Source organism: Lissotriton helveticus, chromosome 6, assembly GCF_964261635.1.
Source record: "Lissotriton helveticus chromosome 6, aLisHel1.1, whole genome shotgun sequence".
NCBI lineage: Eukaryota > Metazoa > Chordata > Amphibia > Caudata > Salamandridae > Lissotriton > Lissotriton helveticus.
The window spans coordinates 2071025518-2071044645 of NC_136067.1; positions in this window are offsets into that span (position 1 = coordinate 2071025518).

Sequence of the window (19128 nt, forward strand, 5' to 3'; positions counted from 1 at the left end):
ATGTTACATGCAGAGGCTAATTGGAGCACACAGACAGGGAGATAGTGAAGACAGAGATAAAATGGTACACACAGAGGGTGTGAGACTACAGGCAGAGAAGGAAAAGATTTAACATGGTAGCACTGTCTAATACACCCCAGTAGCCATATCATAATAGGCCTCTGCAGATGCACATGAGAGGGTGCAGGCAGAGGGTGCAGGCAGAGGGAGAGGGTTGGTACAGACAGAAAATGAGATAATGCAGGCAGAGACTAAACTGGTACAGACAAAGGATAGATGGTGCTTGGCTGCAGGCAGAGGGCCAGATGGTGCAGTCAGAGAAAATATGGTGTAGAGAGAGGGTGAAATGGTTGAACCAGAGACACAGATAGTGGAAGCAGACACAGACATGGTACACACAGAGGATAAAATGGTACAACAGAGAAGAAATGCTGGAAACAGTGAAACAAATGTTCCATGCAGTGGCTAATTGGAGCACACAGTGGGGGAGATAGTGAAGACAGAGATAAAACGGTACACGCAAAGGGTGTGAGACTACCGTCAGAGAAGGAAACGATTTAACATGGTAGCGCTGTGTATACACACCAGCAGCTATATTATAATAGGTCTCTGCAGATGTACATGAAAGGGTGCAGGCTGTGGGTGCAGGCAGAGGGAGAGGGATGGTGCAGAAAGAAAATGAGAACATTCAGGCAGAGACTAAACTGGTACAGCCAGAGGATAGATGGTGCAGAGCTGCAGGCAGAGAGACAGATGGTACAGTCAGAGAAAAGATGGTGCACACATAGAGTGAGATGGTTCAAGCAGAGACACAGATAGTGCAAGCAGACACAGACATGGCACACACAGAGGATAAAATGGTAGAAACAGAGAAGAAATGCTGGAAACAGTGAGAGAAATGTTACATGCAGAGGCTAATTGGAGCACACAGACAGGGAGATAGTGAAGACAGAGATAAAATGGTACACGCAGAGGGTGCGAGACTACAGGCAGAGAAGGAAAAGATTTAACATGGTAGCGCTGTGTATACACACCAGCAGCTATATCATAATAGGCCTCTGCAGATGTACATGAAAGGGTGCAGGCTGAGGGTGCAGGCAGAGGGAGAGGGATGGTGCAGAAAGAAAATGAGAAAATGCAGGCAGAGACTAAACTGGTACATGCAGTGGATAGATGGTACAGGGCTGCAGGCAGAGGGACAGATGGTGCAGTCAGAGAAAAGATGGTGCACACATAGAGTGAAATGGTTCAAGCAGAGACACAGATAGTGCAAGCAGACACAGACATGGCATACACAGAGGATAAAATGGTACAACAGAGAAGAAATGCTGGAAACAGTGAAACAAATGTTCCATGCAGTGGCTAATTGGAGCACACAGTGGGGGAGATAGTGAAGACAGAGATAAAACGGTACACGCAAAGGGTGTGAGACTACCGTCAGAGAAGGAAACGATTTAACATGGTAGCGCTGTGTATACACACCAGCAGCTATATTATAATAGGTCTCTGCAGATGTACATGAGAGGGTGCAGGCTGTGGGTGCAGGCAGAGGGAGAGGGATGGTGCAGAAAGAAAATGAGAAAATGCAGGCAGAGACTAAACTGGTACAGGCAGAGGATAGATGGTACAGGGCTGCAGGCAGAGGGACAGATGGTGCAGTCAGAGAAAAGATGGTGCACACATAGAGTGAAATGGTTCAAGCAGAGACACAGATAGTGCAAGCAGACACAGACATGGTACACACAGAGGATAAAATGGTAGAAACAGAGAAGAAATGCTGGAAACAGTGAGAGAAATGTTACATGCAGAGGCTAATTGGAGCACACAGACGGAGATAGTGAAGACAGAGATAAAATGGTACACACAGAGGGTGTGAGACTACAGGCAGAGAAGGAAAAGATTTAACATGGTAGCACTGTCTAATACACCCCAGTAGCCATATCATAATAGGCCTCTGCAGATGCACATGAGAGGGTGCAGGCAGAGGGTGCAGGCAGAGGGAGAGGGTTGGTACAGACAGAAAATGAGATAATGCAGGCAGAGACTAAACTGGTACAGACAAAGGATAGATGGTGCTTGGCTGCAGGCAGAGGGCCAGATGGTGCAGTCAGAGAAAATATGGTGTAGAGAGAGGGTGAAATGGTTGAACCAGAGACACAGATAGTGGAAGCAGACACAGACATGGTACACACAGAGGATAAAATGGTACAACAGAGAAGAAATGCTGGAAACAGTGAAACAAATGTTCCATGCAGTGGCTAATTGGAGCACACAGTGGGGGAGATAGTGAAGACAGAGATAAAACGGTACACGCAAAGGGTGTGAGACTACCGTCAGAGAAGGAAACGATTTAACATGGTAGCGCTGTGTATACACACCAGCAGCTATATTATAATAGGTCTCTGCAGATGTACATGAAAGGGTGCAGGCTGTGGGTGCAGGCAGAGGGAGAGGGATGGTGCAGAAAGAAAATGAGAACATTCAGGCAGAGACTAAACTGGTACAGCCAGAGGATAGATGGTGCAGAGCTGCAGGCAGAGAGACAGATGGTACAGTCAGAGAAAAGATGGTGCACACATAGAGTGAGATGGTTCAAGCAGAGACACAGATAGTGCAAGCAGACACAGACATGGCACACCCAGAGGATAAAATGGTACAACAGAGAAGAAATGATGGAAACATGCAGTGGCTAATTGGAGCACACAGTGGGGGAGATAGTGAAGACAGAGATAAAACGGTACACGCAAAGGGTGTGAGACTACCGTCAGAGAAGGAAACGATTTAACATGGTAGCGCTGTGTATACACACCAGCAGCTATATTATAATAGGTCTCTGCAGATGTACATGAGAGGGTGCAGGCTGTGGGTGCAGGCAGAGGGAGAGGGATGGTGCAGAAAGAAAATGAGAAAATGCAGGCAGAGACTAAACTGGTACAGGCAGAGGATAGATGGTACAGGGCTGCAGGCAGAGGGACAGATGGTGCAGTCAGAGAAAAGATGGTGCACACATAGAGTGAAATGGTTCAAGCAGAGACACAGATAGTGCAAGCAGACACAGACATGGTACACACAGAGGATAAAATGGTAGAAACAGAGAAGAAATGCTGGAAACAGTGAGAGAAATGTTACATGCAGAGGCTAATTGGAGCACACAGACGGAGATAGTGAAGACAGAGATAAAATGGTACACACAGAGGGTGTGAGACTACAGGCAGAGAAGGAAAAGATTTAACATGGTAGCACTGTCTAATACACCCCAGTAGCCATATCATAATAGGCCTCTGCAGATGCACATGAGAGGGTGCAGGCAGAGGGTGCAGGCAGAGGGAGAGGGTTGGTACAGACAGAAAATGAGATAATGCAGGCAGAGACTAAACTGGTACAGACAAAGGATAGATGGTGCTTGGCTGCAGGCAGAGGGCCAGATGGTGCAGTCAGAGAAAATATGGTGTAGAGAGAGGGTGAAATGGTTGAACCAGAGACACAGATAGTGGAAGCAGACACAGACATGGTACACACAGAGGATAAAATGGTACAACAGAGAAGAAATGCTGGAAACAGTGAAACAAATGTTCCATGCAGTGGCTAATTGGAGCACACAGTGGGGGAGATAGTGAAGACAGAGATAAAACGGTACACGCAAAGGGTGTGAGACTACCGTCAGAGAAGGAAACGATTTAACATGGTAGCGCTGTGTATACACACCAGCAGCTATATTATAATAGGTCTCTGCAGATGTACATGAAAGGGTGCAGGCTGTGGGTGCAGGCAGAGGGAGAGGGATGGTGCAGAAAGAAAATGAGAACATTCAGGCAGAGACTAAACTGGTACAGCCAGAGGATAGATGGTGCAGAGCTGCAGGCAGAGAGACAGATGGTACAGTCAGAGAAAAGATGGTGCACACATAGAGTGAGATGGTTCAAGCAGAGACACAGATAGTGCAAGCAGACACAGACATGGCACACACAGAGGATAAAATGGTAGAAACAGAGAAGAAATGCTGGAAACAGTGAGAGAAATGTTACATGCAGAGGCTAATTGGAGCACACAGACAGGGAGATAGTGAAGACAGAGATAAAATGGTACACGCAGAGGGTGCGAGACTACAGGCAGAGAAGGAAAAGATTTAACATGGTAGCGCTGTGTATACACACCAGCAGCTATATCATAATAGGCCTCTGCAGATGTACATGAAAGGGTGCAGGCTGAGGGTGCAGGCAGAGGGAGAGGGATGGTGCAGAAAGAAAATGAGAAAATGCAGGCAGAGACTAAACTGGTACATGCAGTGGATAGATGGTACAGGGCTGCAGGCAGAGGGACAGATGGTGCAGTCAGAGAAAAGATGGTGCACACATAGAGTGAAATGGTTCAAGCAGAGACACAGATAGTGCAAGCAGACACAGACATGGCACACACAGAGGATACAATGGTAGAAACAGAGAAGAAATGCTGGAAACAGTGAGAGAAATGTTACATGCAGAGGCTAATTGGAGCACACAGACAGGGAGATAGTGAAGACAGAGATAAAATGGTACACACAGAGGGTGTGAGACTACAGGCAGAGAAGGAAAAGATTTAACAAGGTAGCACTGTCTAATACACACCAGTAGCCATATCATAATAGGCCTCTGCAGATGCACATGAGAGGGTGCAGGCAGAGGGTGCAGGCAGAGGGAGAGGGTTGGTACAGACAGAAAATGAGATAATGCAGGCAGAGACTAAACTGGTACAGACAAAGGATAGATGGTGCTTGGCTGCAGGCAGAGGGCCAGATGGTGCAGTCAGAGAAAAGATGGTGTAGAGAGAGGGTGAGATGGTTCAAGCAGAGACACAGATAGTGCAAGCAGACACAGACATGGTACACACAGAGGATAACATGGTACAACAGAAAAGAAATGCTGGAAACAGTGAGAGAAATGTTACATGCAGAGGCTAATTGGAGCAAACAGAGGGGGAGATAGTGAAGACAGAGATAAAATGGTACACACAGAGGGTGCGATACTACAGGCAGAGAAGGAAAAGATTTAACATAGTAGCACTGTCTAATACACACCAGCAGCCATATCATAATAGGCCTCTGCAGATGTACATGAGAGAGTGCAGGCAGAGGGTGCAGGCAAAGGGAGAGGGTTGGTGCAGACAGAAAATGAGATAATGCAGACAGAGTCTAAACTGGTACAAGCGGAGGATAGATGGTGCAGAGCTGCAGGTAGAGGGGCAGATGGTGCAGTCAGAGAAAAGATGATGCAGAGAGAGCGTGAGATGGTTCAAGCTGAGACTCAGATAGTGCAAACAGACACAGACATGGTACACACAGAGGATAAAATGGTACAACAGAGAAGAAATGCAGGAAACAGTGAGACAAATGCTACATGCAGAGGCAAATTGGAGCACACAGAGGGGGAGGGAGATAGTGAAAAAACACTAGGTAAGAATTTTTTAAGTCAAAAGGCAAACGTTTTTTGAAAGTCAAAACAGTATCATTACAATAAGTCCAACCGTTTGGACATTTTAAATAAGCTGTATAATGTCCAGATGTTGTTGAAGGACCATCATGGAAAATAATTGCTACTGTTACAAAGGTTCTTCCTGAAATTGATATTTGAGAAGCCACAACATTTTTAATTAAAGTTGTTAATTTAGTACCATCAGGTCTACATCGTTGGAACATTAAAATTACGAACTGTCCATAACGTTGTATAAATAATGTTGATAGCATTGCACAGTTACATTGGGTACAAACCATGTTTTGATCAGCTGCTCTAACTAGATTATTAAAATACACTGTAGTCTGGTAAAGTCAAATATGTAAATCTTTCGGTATCTACTGTTGTACTACTTGAAAAGGAACAATTATCGCAGACATGTTGCCATTTATAAGAAAGGCCAAAAATATTTTCAACATCTATACCTTCCTCTTGCAATACAACAGCATGTACATTAGAAATTCCTGACAATCTTGCTGAATATCCTGAGACAATTGAGTTATACCAGAACATATGTCTAAATTATTTCGAATATCAGAAACACTTTCTATATTTGTTCTATCACTGCTACATTTCTCAAACACAGTATTCAACAAACAACAAAAACTTTGATCCCGATTTTCAACAATCTGTTCTTGCAAACTTTGGAGAAAAAAAACATTAACCACTACATTAGCATAGCAGTTGACATCAGAACTGTTCTCAAACTGAAATCCAACAATATCTTCAACAGAATCCTCATTGTTTCTGCTTACAATTACTGGTTCATCTATTTTTCTTTTTTTTGCTACAGCCTTGCTACAATTTTTCTCATTTCTTCTTTTTCGGCCTACTACACGCTTTTCAAATAGAGGATATTGAGGTAAATTTGGAGCATACTCTCTTCTTAACCTATTATATTCCTTTACACAATTTAGATCTGCACTAATCTTTGTCTCATCAAAATCAATCAAGTACAATCCAGATAAAGTTCTGACTCGAGATAAAGCAACATATTCCATACCCTCCTTGAAGACAGAACTTCCAATATTCACCAAAGCACTATCTACACTTAAACCTTGAGATTTATGAATAGTCACTGCATATGCCAAAGAAACAGGAAACTGTTTTCTGCGGACATATAAATCTTTCACAAGCAAAAATCGGGCAGAACACCGACTGATTTGTTGTACTTCTTCAATACCATCAAATTTAAGTTTTTATAAATTCAATTCCATCTCTATTTCGGTAATTCACAAAATCAACAACATGACCCTTTGCTCCATTTACTGAATCTCTTTCAATTTAAACATACATATAGTCTTTTCAAAACCAGCAGTTTTAGAAATTGTCTTCTCTAAAGAATCCAACTTTGATTTCAACTTTTGTGATAAAACAATAGTAACTCCTTCGTGCTCTATTTTATCAATAGCTTCCAGTTTCACAATCTCTTGATGTTCTAACTCTAACATTTTGTTGTTGAAGACTGAACATTCTCGAAGAGTTGGCATCAAGCATATTACAGTTTTTTTTCCAGCAACTTTCTGATAAATATTCTCTGGGAGAATATTTTCCTTTTGAAACAAATTTGAAATTAATCGTGACTGTAAAGCTTCTTTGCCATGTTCAGTTACTTTTCCAATTCTTACATCTTGTAGAATATTTTTATAATCTTCATCCTTTGCCTGTCGCATGTTTTGAAGTAGTTCTGCATATTTAAAATATAACCAGATATTCACATTTCCAATGCTTCCTAGGCACTTTCTTGTATCTTCATGCGTAAGCATCTTAAACACTGGTTGTCCTTTCACTGGAGTTAGCTGCAGTAGATCTCCAAAGACATTGATGTGTTTGCCTCCAAATAACACATCATACTCTGTTTTAAGAATTTGTTGCATTCTTAAATGCACAAAAGCAAGCATCACATTTGAAACCATGCTTACCTCATCAATGATAAGAAATTTCATTTTCTTCAGGACTCTACCAACTTCACAACAAGCTTATCCAGATAGCTTGTGGTATTGTAATTTATTATCATGCTCTACTGGCAGTATCAATAAACGATGTAAAGTAATCCCTTTAATGTTATGTGCTGCCAACCCAGTTGGAGCAGTAACAACACAAGACAGTGATAACTTGCAATTGATTTATTCAGAAAACTTTTCCCTGTTCCGGCTTCTCCACTCACATACAGTCGGACAGGTTCAAATGACATACATGAGCACTCTTTTTTATCATGACGTAAACCATGCTCAATCTGTTCTGTGACTTCATAATATATTTTTTTCTGCTCCACGTTTAGTTGATTTTCAAAATCTTCTAAATTAACTACATCCTACAACCTATTCGTAGGACACCCCCGTGCCGCACGGCCACAAGTTGTCGCGTGTGCCCCCCGCCTGCCGCTGCTCTCAGCCTCGCTGAGCCTTCCCTCCTTCTGGCCACGCCCCCCGCCGGCGCTCGTTGTTGTCCCGTATTTCTGCCATTAGGGAGTTTAATGTAAAAATTGTACTGTATTTTGTATTAATTCCTTTGTTTGCCTTCTGCTTGTACTATTGCCCCCCCTGTGCTGTTTTCCCCTGCGCCCACCCGCTCCGCTCCCCGCTTCCCGCATCCCGCCGCCGGGAGTGTGGACACGCCCCCTTCCTTCTGTGCCCTCCCCGCTCCCGCCTCCCAGCTGCTCCTCCCTCCCTGCACTTGGCCATAAATGGCGACCGTGTGGCACAGGTGAGTGTGACCTATTCGTAGGACACCCCCGCGCCACACGGCCACCAGCTGTCGCGTGTGCCTCCCGCCTGCCGCTGCTCTCAGCCTCGCTGAGCCTTCCCTCCTTCTAGCCACGCCCCCCGCCGCCGCTCCTTGTTGTCCCGTATTTCTGCCATTAGGGTGTTTAATGTAAAAATTGTACTGTATTTTGTATTAATTCCTTTGTTTGCCTTCTGCTTGTATTATTGCCCCCCCTGTGCTGTTTTCCCCTGCGCCCACCCGCCCCGCTCCCCGCTTCCCGCCGCCGGGAGTGTGGACACGCCCCCTTCCTTCTGTGCCCTCCCCGCTCCCGCCTCCCAGCTGCTCCTCCCTCCCTGCACTTGGCCATAAATGGCGACCGTGCGGCACAGGTGAGTGTGACCTATTCGTAGGACACCCCCGCGCCGCACGGCCACCAGCTGTCGCGTGTGCCCCCCGCCTGCCACTGCTCTCAGCCTCGCTGAGCCTTCCCTCCTTCTGGCCACGCCCCCCGCCGCCGCTCGTTGTTGTCCCGTATTTCTGCCATTAGGGTGTTTAATGTAAAAATTGTACTGTATTTTGTATTAATTCTTTGTTTGCCTTCTGCTTGTACTATTGCCCCGCCTGTGCTGTTTTCCCCTGCGCCCACCCGCCCCGCTACCCGCTTCCCGCTTCCCGCCGCCGGGAGTGTGGACACGCCCCCTTCCTTCTGTGCCCTCCCCGCTCCCGCCTCCCAGCTGCTCCTCCCTCCCTGCACTTCGCCATAAATGGCGACCGCGCGCTCGCGCAGCGGGCGCGCCGATGGTGCGCCGAAGGCGCGCCAAAGGTAAGCCGGTCTGCGCCCGTCCGCGCCTGGACCGTGCCCAGCGCCCGGACCCCTGGCCCCTGCAGACACCAGCCCACCCGCCGGACGTACGACGCCACCGAACTCTACACACTCAACGCCGGCCGAATCCCGGGCTGCCATCAAGCCACCCCGAGACGCACTCACGGACCCTTCTGCTGCCACTCCTGCAAGTTCGCCTGCATACGGACCTGCACTACACCAGCACCGACCAAGCCGAACACCAGCAGCAACCACCTCAAGTGCATCCTGCTCAACAACCGCTCCATCCACAGACACGCCGTCGAGCTCTGGAACCTGCTCGACACCACAACCCCAGACGTCGCCTCCCTCACGGAAACCTGGATGAACGCCTCCTCATTGCCCGACATCGCCATCGCCATCCCGGACGGCTACAAGATCATCCGGAGGGACCGCATCAACCAGACAGGAGGAGGCATCGCCATCATCCACAGGAACACCATCCGCATCACGACCAACACCGACGACACCCTCGTACCCGCCGAACACCTGCACTTCCAGATCCACGTCAACCCCAAGACCACCCTCAGAGGCACCCTCATCTACAGACCCCCGGGAGCACGCACACAATTCAGCGAAGACATCGCCGACTTCATCAGCCCGCACGCCCTCCTCTCCACCGACTACATCCTCCTCGGGGACCTCAACTTTCACCTGGAAAACAACAACGACCGCAACACCACCACCCTGCTGGAAAACCTCGCCAACCTCGGTCTCAAGCAGCTGGTGTCCACCCCCACCCACTACGCCGGACACACACTCGACCCCGTGTTCTCATCCAGCAAGGACATCACCTTCAGCCACGCCACCGGACTCCACTGGACGGACCACAGCTGCGTCCACTTCAGCTTCAGAAGGACCACGATCCACCACCACCAGCAACAGGTTGCACGCAGAAACTGGGACAAGATTACAGCCGTCCAGCTCGCGACTTCCCTGAGCATGAACCCTCCCACCAGCGCAACAAACCCAAGCCAGGCAGCCACCAACCTTGCGAAGTGGATCAGCAATTGCGCAGACGACCTCGCCCCTCTGAAGACCCCGCCTAGCAGACCCAGCAGCAAGAAAGCACCATGGTTCACCGACAAACTCAAGAGCTCCAAGAAGAACTGCCGAGCACTCGAGAAAGCCTGGCGCAGAGACCCAACACCGAACAACATGACTGCCCTCAAGCTCGCCACCCGAAAACAACACCAACTGATCCACGCCACCAAGAAAACTGCATTCAAGGAACGACTGGACAACAACGCACACAACAGCAAGGAACTCTTCAACATCGTCAAAGAGCTCTCCAACCCAAACGCCGGAAACAACGACATCACCCCTTCGCAAGACCTCTGCAACTCCCTCGCCTCCTACTTCCACAACAAGATCGCGGACATACACAACAGCTTCAGCACGCAACCGACGCACGCCACGACTGAACCACCACCCCCACCTCCACCCTCCGCGCCTGGACCCCAATCAGCACGAAGACACCATCCGCACAATGAACTCCATCCACTCCGGATCTCCGACCGACCCCTGCCCTCACCACGTCTTCAACAAGTCCGACGCTGTCATCGCACCCCACCTGCGGGACATCATCAACACCTCCTTTGACACCGCTACCTTCCCGGAGAGCTGGAAGCACGCCGAACTCAGCGCTCTACTTAAGAAGCCATCAGCAGACCCCACCGACCTCAAGAATTACCGCCCCATCTCGCTGCTCCCGTTTCCTGCAAAAGTCATTGAGAAGACCGTCAACAAGCAGCTGGCCGCCTTCCTCGAGACGAACGGATCCCTCGACCTCTCGCAGTCTGGCTTCCGGGCCAACCACAGCACCGAGACCGCCTTGATTGCAGCCAACGACGACATCCGAGCCCTGCTCGACAACGGAGAAACAGCGGCCCTCATCCTCCTAGACCTCTCTGCGGCCTTCGACACTGTCTGCCACCGTACCCTAGTGCAGCGCCTCAGCAACGTCGGAATCCAGGAGAAGGCACTGGAATGGATCATCTTGTTCCTCGCCGGAAGGACACAGAGAGTCCGCCTCCCCTCGTTCAGATCAGAAGCCACCGAAGTAATCTGCGGCGTTCCTCAAGGCTCCTTGCTCAGGCCAACCCTCTTCAACATCTACATGAGCCCCCTCGCAGCCATCGCACGCCAACACAACCTCAACATCATCTCCTACGCCGACGACACCCAGCTGATCCTCTCCCTCACCAAGGACCCCGCCACCGCCAGAGCCAACCTACACGAAGGGATGACAGACGTAGCCAAGTGCACAAGACGGAAGTCCTCATCCTGGGTTCTTCACCCTCGCCTGGGACAACTCCTGGTGGCCCCCCGCCCTGGGCAGCGCACCCATACCAACGGACCACGCACGCAACCTGGGCTTCATCCTGGACTCCTCCCTCTCCATGACTAGACAAGTCAACGCCGTCTCCTCGTCATGCTTCAACATCCTGCGCATGCTATGTAAGATCTTCCGGTGGATCCCCACCGAGACCAGGAAGACGGTCACCCAGGCCCTCGTCACCAGCCGTCTGGACTACGGCAGCTCGCTCTACGCCGGAACCACCGCCAAACTCCAGAAGAGACTCCAGCGGATTCAGAATGCCTCAGCACGACTCATCCTGGACCTCCCCCGTCGCAGCCACATCTCCGGACACCTGAGAGATCTGCACTGGCTCCCGGTCAACAAGAGAATCACCTTCCGTCTCCTCACCCACGCACACAAAGCCCTACACAACCAAGGCCCAGGATACCTCAACAGCCGCCTCAACTTCTACGCTCCCACACGCCGGCTTCGATCGACCGGCCACGCCCTCGCTGCCGTCCCCCGCATCCGAAGAGCCACCACAGGAGGAAGGTCCTTCTCCTACCTGGCCGCCAAGACTTGGAACTCCCTCCCGACCACCTCCGCCTGACCCAGGACCACCTTGCCGTCAGGAAGCAGCTCAAGACCTGGCTGTTCGAGCAGTAGCGGACCCCCCCTCCCCTAGCGCCTTGAGACCCCCCCGGGTGAGTAGTGCGCTATATATAAATGCTTTGATTGATTGATTGATTCTCCTGAGCTTGTTCCATGGCTCTTTTCACCTCTTCCATGGTAGTGGCAGCCTAATTTTGGATAATTGGTCCTCCTAGTGGATCCTGACTCAACGAAGCAGAACTCTGACTGTCTTGAGAACTGTCTCTAGCAATCTCTGCTGCAATGATAGCTTCTTGCTGTATTTCATCGTTCAACATTTGCAGATAATTTGAAAAAACAGGACATTCTATGGTATCCTTGGTTGCATTGAAAGAATCTTCAAAACTTAGAAAATCTCCAAGTAGTTCCTCTTCTGAACGCCATGGCTTAAAGAGTTGCAAAAGAGCTAAATAGTAAAATTCCCTTTTATCAGGAGATTCGCAACTCAATTTACGATGATTAATCAAATGTCCTTTTCTTTGTTTCACCAGACATCCTTCACATCCAATTAAAGCATATACTCCTTTATTGACAAACGTTCTCAAGGTGAGTACTTCTATTTGGATAGTATGTATCCAACATATTTGTCTTCAAAATATCTGTACTATTTGGTTGAAACTTCGCCAAATATTCAATTTCTTGTGCAGTCTTCAAAACTCAGTTTCGTGTTGCAGCAAGACCTAGACTTACCCAAATGAAGGATCCTGATTTGGCAGACAGACTTGCTGATGATAACCGATCTGAACATTCATATGCTCCAATTTCTCGATGCGACAACATCTTCAGACTGTAACTGTATAATTTCTTACTTAGTCTCTTTTCATGCGAAATATCCTCCCAATTTTCCTTCAGTTCCGTCTTTTCTGATTTTGTGATGTAAGACGTTACATATCGAGCCACAGCAATAGAGTTGTCAGCAACATATTAAATATCCATGTTAGCATTCCACATGGACAAAATGACTGGGTTGTAGTCATTTATGTATTTAGACTCTTCATTTCTTTTCAAGTTGTACGTATTTTTCGGTGATTTTCTTGTTACAGTATGTCGCAGTGAAGACATAAAATTGTTCACTCTTCCTTTACATATTACTGGTCGTGGAAATCCAAAACGACATTTTGTGTAGAACTTCTCCTTGGATTTGAACTTTCAACGACAGTACTTTCCACAGCGAGGGGTTTGAAAGCGTAAGACTTGATGTCGTAAATTGTTTTCTTCTGTACTTTTCGGAACAACACATGTGGAATATTGTTCAATGAAACTCATCACTGTGTCATCCGAATCTGTTCCAAATTTGGGAGCATCTTTGATCCATAACAGCATATGTATGTGAGGAGCACCTGTTGCTTGATACTCCTTTCTCCAAAAGAAATCCAAAACCTCTCCAAGTGGAGGATATTTTTTGTTTGTGATGAAAGACATCATAGCTTCAAATCGATGATTAAAATACCTACAAACATTAACTGGATCCAAAGAGCACAGTTCTCCAGGTGTCTTGAATTCTATATTTTCTGTGTTTCCATTTGCCTCTCGAAGAAATTCAAGTAAGTCTTCCCAGGCATACTCAGCACAGCTAAGAGTGAGGAACCATGTAGGAGTTCCTAAGTTTCTTAGCATACATTTCAATTCCCCATGACGACGGTACCAATACTCATTCGTACCACGCTGACATGCCATGAGATTGATTAGGTGAGATTCCAAAATACTGTCTTCCACTTGGACTTTATCCATAAAGTTCCTTGCCAAAACATTTTGAAGATGTACTCCAGATTTCAGTATATGGTTCACAGCATAAGATAGTCCAGAGAAGTAACTCTCAAACAGAAGATGAAACAAATATGGAATGCATTGACGAAATCTTGGATCTTCTGCATATAATCTTAAAGTCCGGTATTCCGACGCAGGAATTCGAACAGGTCGGTCATCATATCTTCCACCTTCACCTGTTGGAAACAATTGAGGAAAACAACGAGCTTCCAAGCTTTCTTCCCATACACTTATGGGACTTCCTTTGGCTTCTTTCATTTGGAACAACTCATTAGCATTCCACATTACTTCTTTGGAATGCAAAGGATGAACACTATAATGCTCATAAATCTGTTCACTTCTAGACACATCTACTTTTTCAATCTGTCCAGCTGATGAGTCACTGTCCTTTTCTACAGCTGTTTCCTCTTCTCCTACATATACATTTTTGTAGTACTGATTGTTTTTTACTAAATACAACGTTGCCTTTTTGACTTTCCTAACATCCACTAATTCTTGCCAGATTTTCTTACTCTTTGTAGGAACGCCATTAACTAGAATAACTAGAGGTTCCTCTTCCACTTTTTCTACGCCAATATTGTCAATATATTTCTTTAAATCTAAAGGCAAATAAACAACTCTTCCCTTTAATCCTCTCTGTAAATCTGAAGGAGGCAATTTCCCTGTCTTAGGCTCCAAGCGAATAATAGCCTGAAAAGGATGCACACATTGAATCAGAATACACACATAGGTATTTAAACCCATCAATTCAGACGGAATCTTTACCAACTCAAGATTATTATGTACAGCTCAAGCAGGCATTCTGTTTAATTTATTAGAACAATATTTACAAATACGCAGATCAGAACCCAAATCAAAACAATTCTCAGCCAACAAATAAGTTGCAAAATCCTTTCATTCATTATTATTTTCCATTTCACTTTTAACATATAAATCGACTAACCGAGTCTGATTCTTATAATGAGTTCGTCGACAACACACACAAGAAAAATTTGGCCTTTCACATGAAATGATCTTAAACTTTGTAATTTCATGATAAAACTTTTGAGTACTTACAATCTGTACATTCTCTTCCACATTACTTTCTATTACTGTATCATTTACGGCAGTGTCCTCTTTTTCACCAAAGTATCAAAACTCTATTTCTTCACAAATCTTCTTCACATCTAATTCAGATCCATGCAAAAGAGCACTCTTTAACTGTTTTAGCCTAAGTGCTGGACTTTTTGCATAATACAACCTTCTCACTATTTTCCTCACTTTAGTTTGATGCACTCCTAACATCCTAAAATGGTGAAAAGTACTCTGACATACTTTTCTAGAAAGACAAGCCAATGAATGACAATGCAAACCTGTTTTTTCCCTCACTTTACAAGGATCTAAGTCTTGTAACATCTTAAACTTTTGTTTTAGACTTTTCTTACTATATGTACGTAAGAAATTGCAAAACAAATTAATAGAATCCTGTCGCACACTACAAATACTACTACAATTCCTAGTATACATCGGACCCTTAGCACGTCTCCCTAAAACTTCATCAGCTAACACCTCATCTGCATTTCTAGGCACAATTTTTTCTTTTTCAACTGGACAACCGTCCTTCACCTCATATGCTCGGCCACTGGTGTCAACTGCATGCACCCAATCATTATCCTGAAAGTAACTCTCTTCATTAAAAAAATGGCTAACTACTTGAACTATGCTTCCATTCTCCCGAAAAAACATCACAAAAATTAGTTCGATTAATTACTCTTTTCCACTTACATTTTGATTTCAAATCATTGATTGCCTTATCTAGTGTACAAACTCTATTGATTACTAAAATATACAGCTTTCTCATCACTTCAAAAGCCTGATCAACAAATTTTCTATTCTTTTCTTTTTCTATTAAAAAGTTGCTTTCCTATTATATTTCTTAAGATTTTTAAATAAATTGAAAAGTACTCTGTTACGAAACATTCGTCTACGAATGTCAATAAACTGACTTCTCCTACGATTACCAGACACACTATGATCTCCTTGTACCATTATACAATTTTTTGGTAACCTCTGCTTTTTCTTTCAAGTTACAACTTGTTGTTTTTCTCCGTAGAAACACTTTCTTGACTTTTTCTGCATTTTAACAATTTCCTTGAAAATACCTTTGTTTGCTTACCAGGAGCATGTTTTCTTTTCTCTGAAGATTGTCCTTTGCATGAATCTTCTAATTGAGTCCTCTTGGTCGATAAAACTTTCTTATAAAGTCTCTTTTGGCAGTCTTTCGTAGGCATAATCTATTATGACTCTGTAGATATTTACAATCTGTTGAAAAGAAAAATGTGACATATTATAGACCACTACTAACATAACACATAGCAAACACATTAACTAAACATTATATACAATAGTTCACATCTCTCTTTGTGTATCTCATATCACTCTTTGCCTGCACTATCTCCCTCTTTGCATGCCTCATCTCACTCTCTCCTTCCACCATCTCTCTGTTTGTGTGTGCGTGTCATCTCAATCTCTGCCTACACCATCTGTCTATTTGTGTGTGTGTCATCTCACTCTCTGTGCCTAAAACGATTTAACAAGCTAAATGTTTTTTGCTGAAATGACTGGCTTTAAGATTTTTGACAAGCATCACACTGAGTGTATATGTGAATTAGGGAATTGTATTTTCATCTTTTTCCTTAATGTTAGCTGTGTGTGCTTACAGTTTGTATCTTTTACCTTATACGGTAGACTTCTTTTTAAAGTGTTTCTCATGCTTGAATTCAATGCTGGTATAGAGATAGTGCTAATGGTTTCATTGGGCTTGTGTGGGCTGTGAGGGCTGTGTGGGCTGTGTGAGCTGTGTGGGCTGTGAGAGCTGTGCGGGCTCTGAGAGCTGTGTGGGCTGTGAGAGTGTGGGCTGTGAGAGCTGTGAGAGCTATGTGGGCTGTGAGAGCTGTGTGGGCTGTGAGAGCTGTGAGAGCTATATGTGCTGTGTGAGCTGTATGGGATGTGAGCTGTGTGGGCTGTGAGGGCTGTGTGAGATGTGAGAGCTGTATGGGCTGTGAGAGCTGTGTGGGCTGTGAGAGCTGTGTGGGATGTGAGAGTGTGGGCTGTGTGGGCTGTGAGAGCTGTGAGAGTTGTGTGGGCTGTGAGGGCTGTGTGGGCTGTGACAGCTGTATGGGCTGTGAGAGCTGTATGGGCTGTGAGAGCTGTGAGAGCTATATGTGCTGTGAGAGCTGTGTGGGCTGTGGGAGTGTGGGCTGTGTGGGCTGTGAGAGCTGTGAGAACTGTGTGGGCTGTGAGAGTGTGGGCTGTGAGGGCTGTGAGGCCTGTGAGGTCTGTGTGGACTGTGAACTGCATGGGCTGTGAGAGCTGTGTGGGCTGTGAGAGCTGTATGGGCTGTGAGAGCTGTGAGAGCTGTGTGGGATGTGAGCTGTGAGGGCTGTGAGGGCTGTGTGGGCTGTGTGAGCTATGTGGGCTGTGAGGGCTGTGTGGGCTGTGAGAGCTGTGTGGGTTGTGAGAGCTGTGTGGGCTGTGAGAGCTGTGTCGGCTGTGAGAGTGTGGGCTGTGAGAGCTGTGTGGGCTGTGGGAGCTGTGCGGGCTGTGAGAGCTGTGTGGGCTGTGTGGGCTGTGAGAGCTGTGTGGGCTGTGAGAGCTGTGTGGGCTGTGAGGGCTGTGAGGCCTGTGAGAGCTGTGTGGGCTGTGTGGGCTGTGTGGGCTGTGAGAGCTGTGAGAGCTGTGTGGGCTGTGAGAGCTGTGTGGGCTGTGAGAGCTGTGTGGGCTGTGAGAGCTGTATGGGCTGTGAGAGCTGTGAGAGGTGTGTGGGATGTGAGCTGTGTGGGCTGTGAGGGCTGTGTGAGCTGTGAGAGCTGTGTGGGTTGTGAAGCTGTGTGGGCTGTGTGGGCTGTGAGAGCTGTGACAGCTGTGTGGGCTGTGAGAGCTGTACGGGCTGTGAGAGCTGTACGGGCTGTGAGATCTGTGTGGGCTGTGAGAGTGTGGGCTGTGTGGGCTGTGAGAGCTGTGAGAGCTGTGTGGGCTGTGAGAGCTGTGTGGGCTGTGAGAGCTGTGTGGGCTGTGAGAGCTGTGTGGGCTGTGAAAGTTTTGTGGGCTGTGAGGGCTGTGTGGGCTGTGAGTGCTGTGAGGCCTGTGAGAGCTGTGTGGGCTGTGAGAGCTGATGATGATGATGATGAAGAAAATTTATAATGCGCAAAAAACAATAACCCGCAGGTATCAAGGCGCCTAACAATACAATCAGAATTTGAAACAGACGTCCTTACATATAGGCTTGTTGAAAGAGGCGAGTTTTTAGGGTGAGAGCTGTGTGGGCTGTGAGGGCTGTGAGAGCTGTATGGACTGTGAGAGCTGTGAGAGCTCTGTGGGATGTGAGCTGTGTGGGCTGTGAGGGCTGTGTGTGCTGTGAGAGCTGTGTGCTGTGAGAGCTGTGGGCTGTGAGAGCTGTGTGGGCTGTGAGAGCTGTGTGGGCTGTAAAAGTGTGGACTGTGAGAGCTGTGTGGGCTGTGAGAGCTGTGTGGGCTGTGAGAGCTGTATGGGCTGTGAGAGCTGTGAGAGCTGTGTGGGATGTGAGCTGTGTGAGCTGTGTGGGCTGTGAGAGCTGTGTGGACTGTGAGGGCTGTGTGAGCTGTGAGAGCTGTGTGGGTTGTGGGAGCGGTGTGGGCTATGTGGGCTGTGAGAGCTGTGACAGCTGTGTGGGCTGTGAGAGCTGTGCGGGCTGTGAGATCTGTGTGGGCTGTGCGAGTGTGGGGTGTGTGGGCTGTGAGAGCTGTGTGGGCTGTGAGAGCTGTGTGGGCTGTGAGAGCTGTGTGGGCTGTGTGGGCTGTGAGAGCTGTGTGGGCTGTGAGAGTTTTGTGGTCTGTGAGGGTTGTGTGGACTGTGAGGCCTGTGAGAGCTGTGTGGGCTGTGAGAGATGTGTGTGCTGTGAGTGCTGTGTGGGCTTTGAGGGCTGTGAGAGCTGTATGGGCTGTGAGAGCTGTGAGAGCTGTGTGGGCTGTGAGAGCTGTGCGAGCTGTATGGGCTGTGAGAGCTGTGAGAGCCGTGTGGGATGTGAGCTGTGTGGGCTGTGAGAGCTGTGTGGGCTGTGAGAGCTGTGAGAGCTGTGTGGGCTGTGAGAGCTGTGTGGGCTGTGAGAGCTGTATGGGCTGTGAGAGCTGTGTGGGATGTGAGCTGTGTGAGCTGTGAGAACTGTGTGGGCTGTGAGAGCTGTGAGAGCTGTGTGGGCTGTGAGAGCTGTGCGGGCTGTGAGAGCTGTGTGGGCTGTGAGAGTGTGGGCTGTGTGGGCTGTGAGAGCTGTGTGGGCTGTGAGCTGTGTGGGCTGTGAGAGCTGTGAGAGCTCTGTGGGCTGTGAGAGCTGTGTGGGC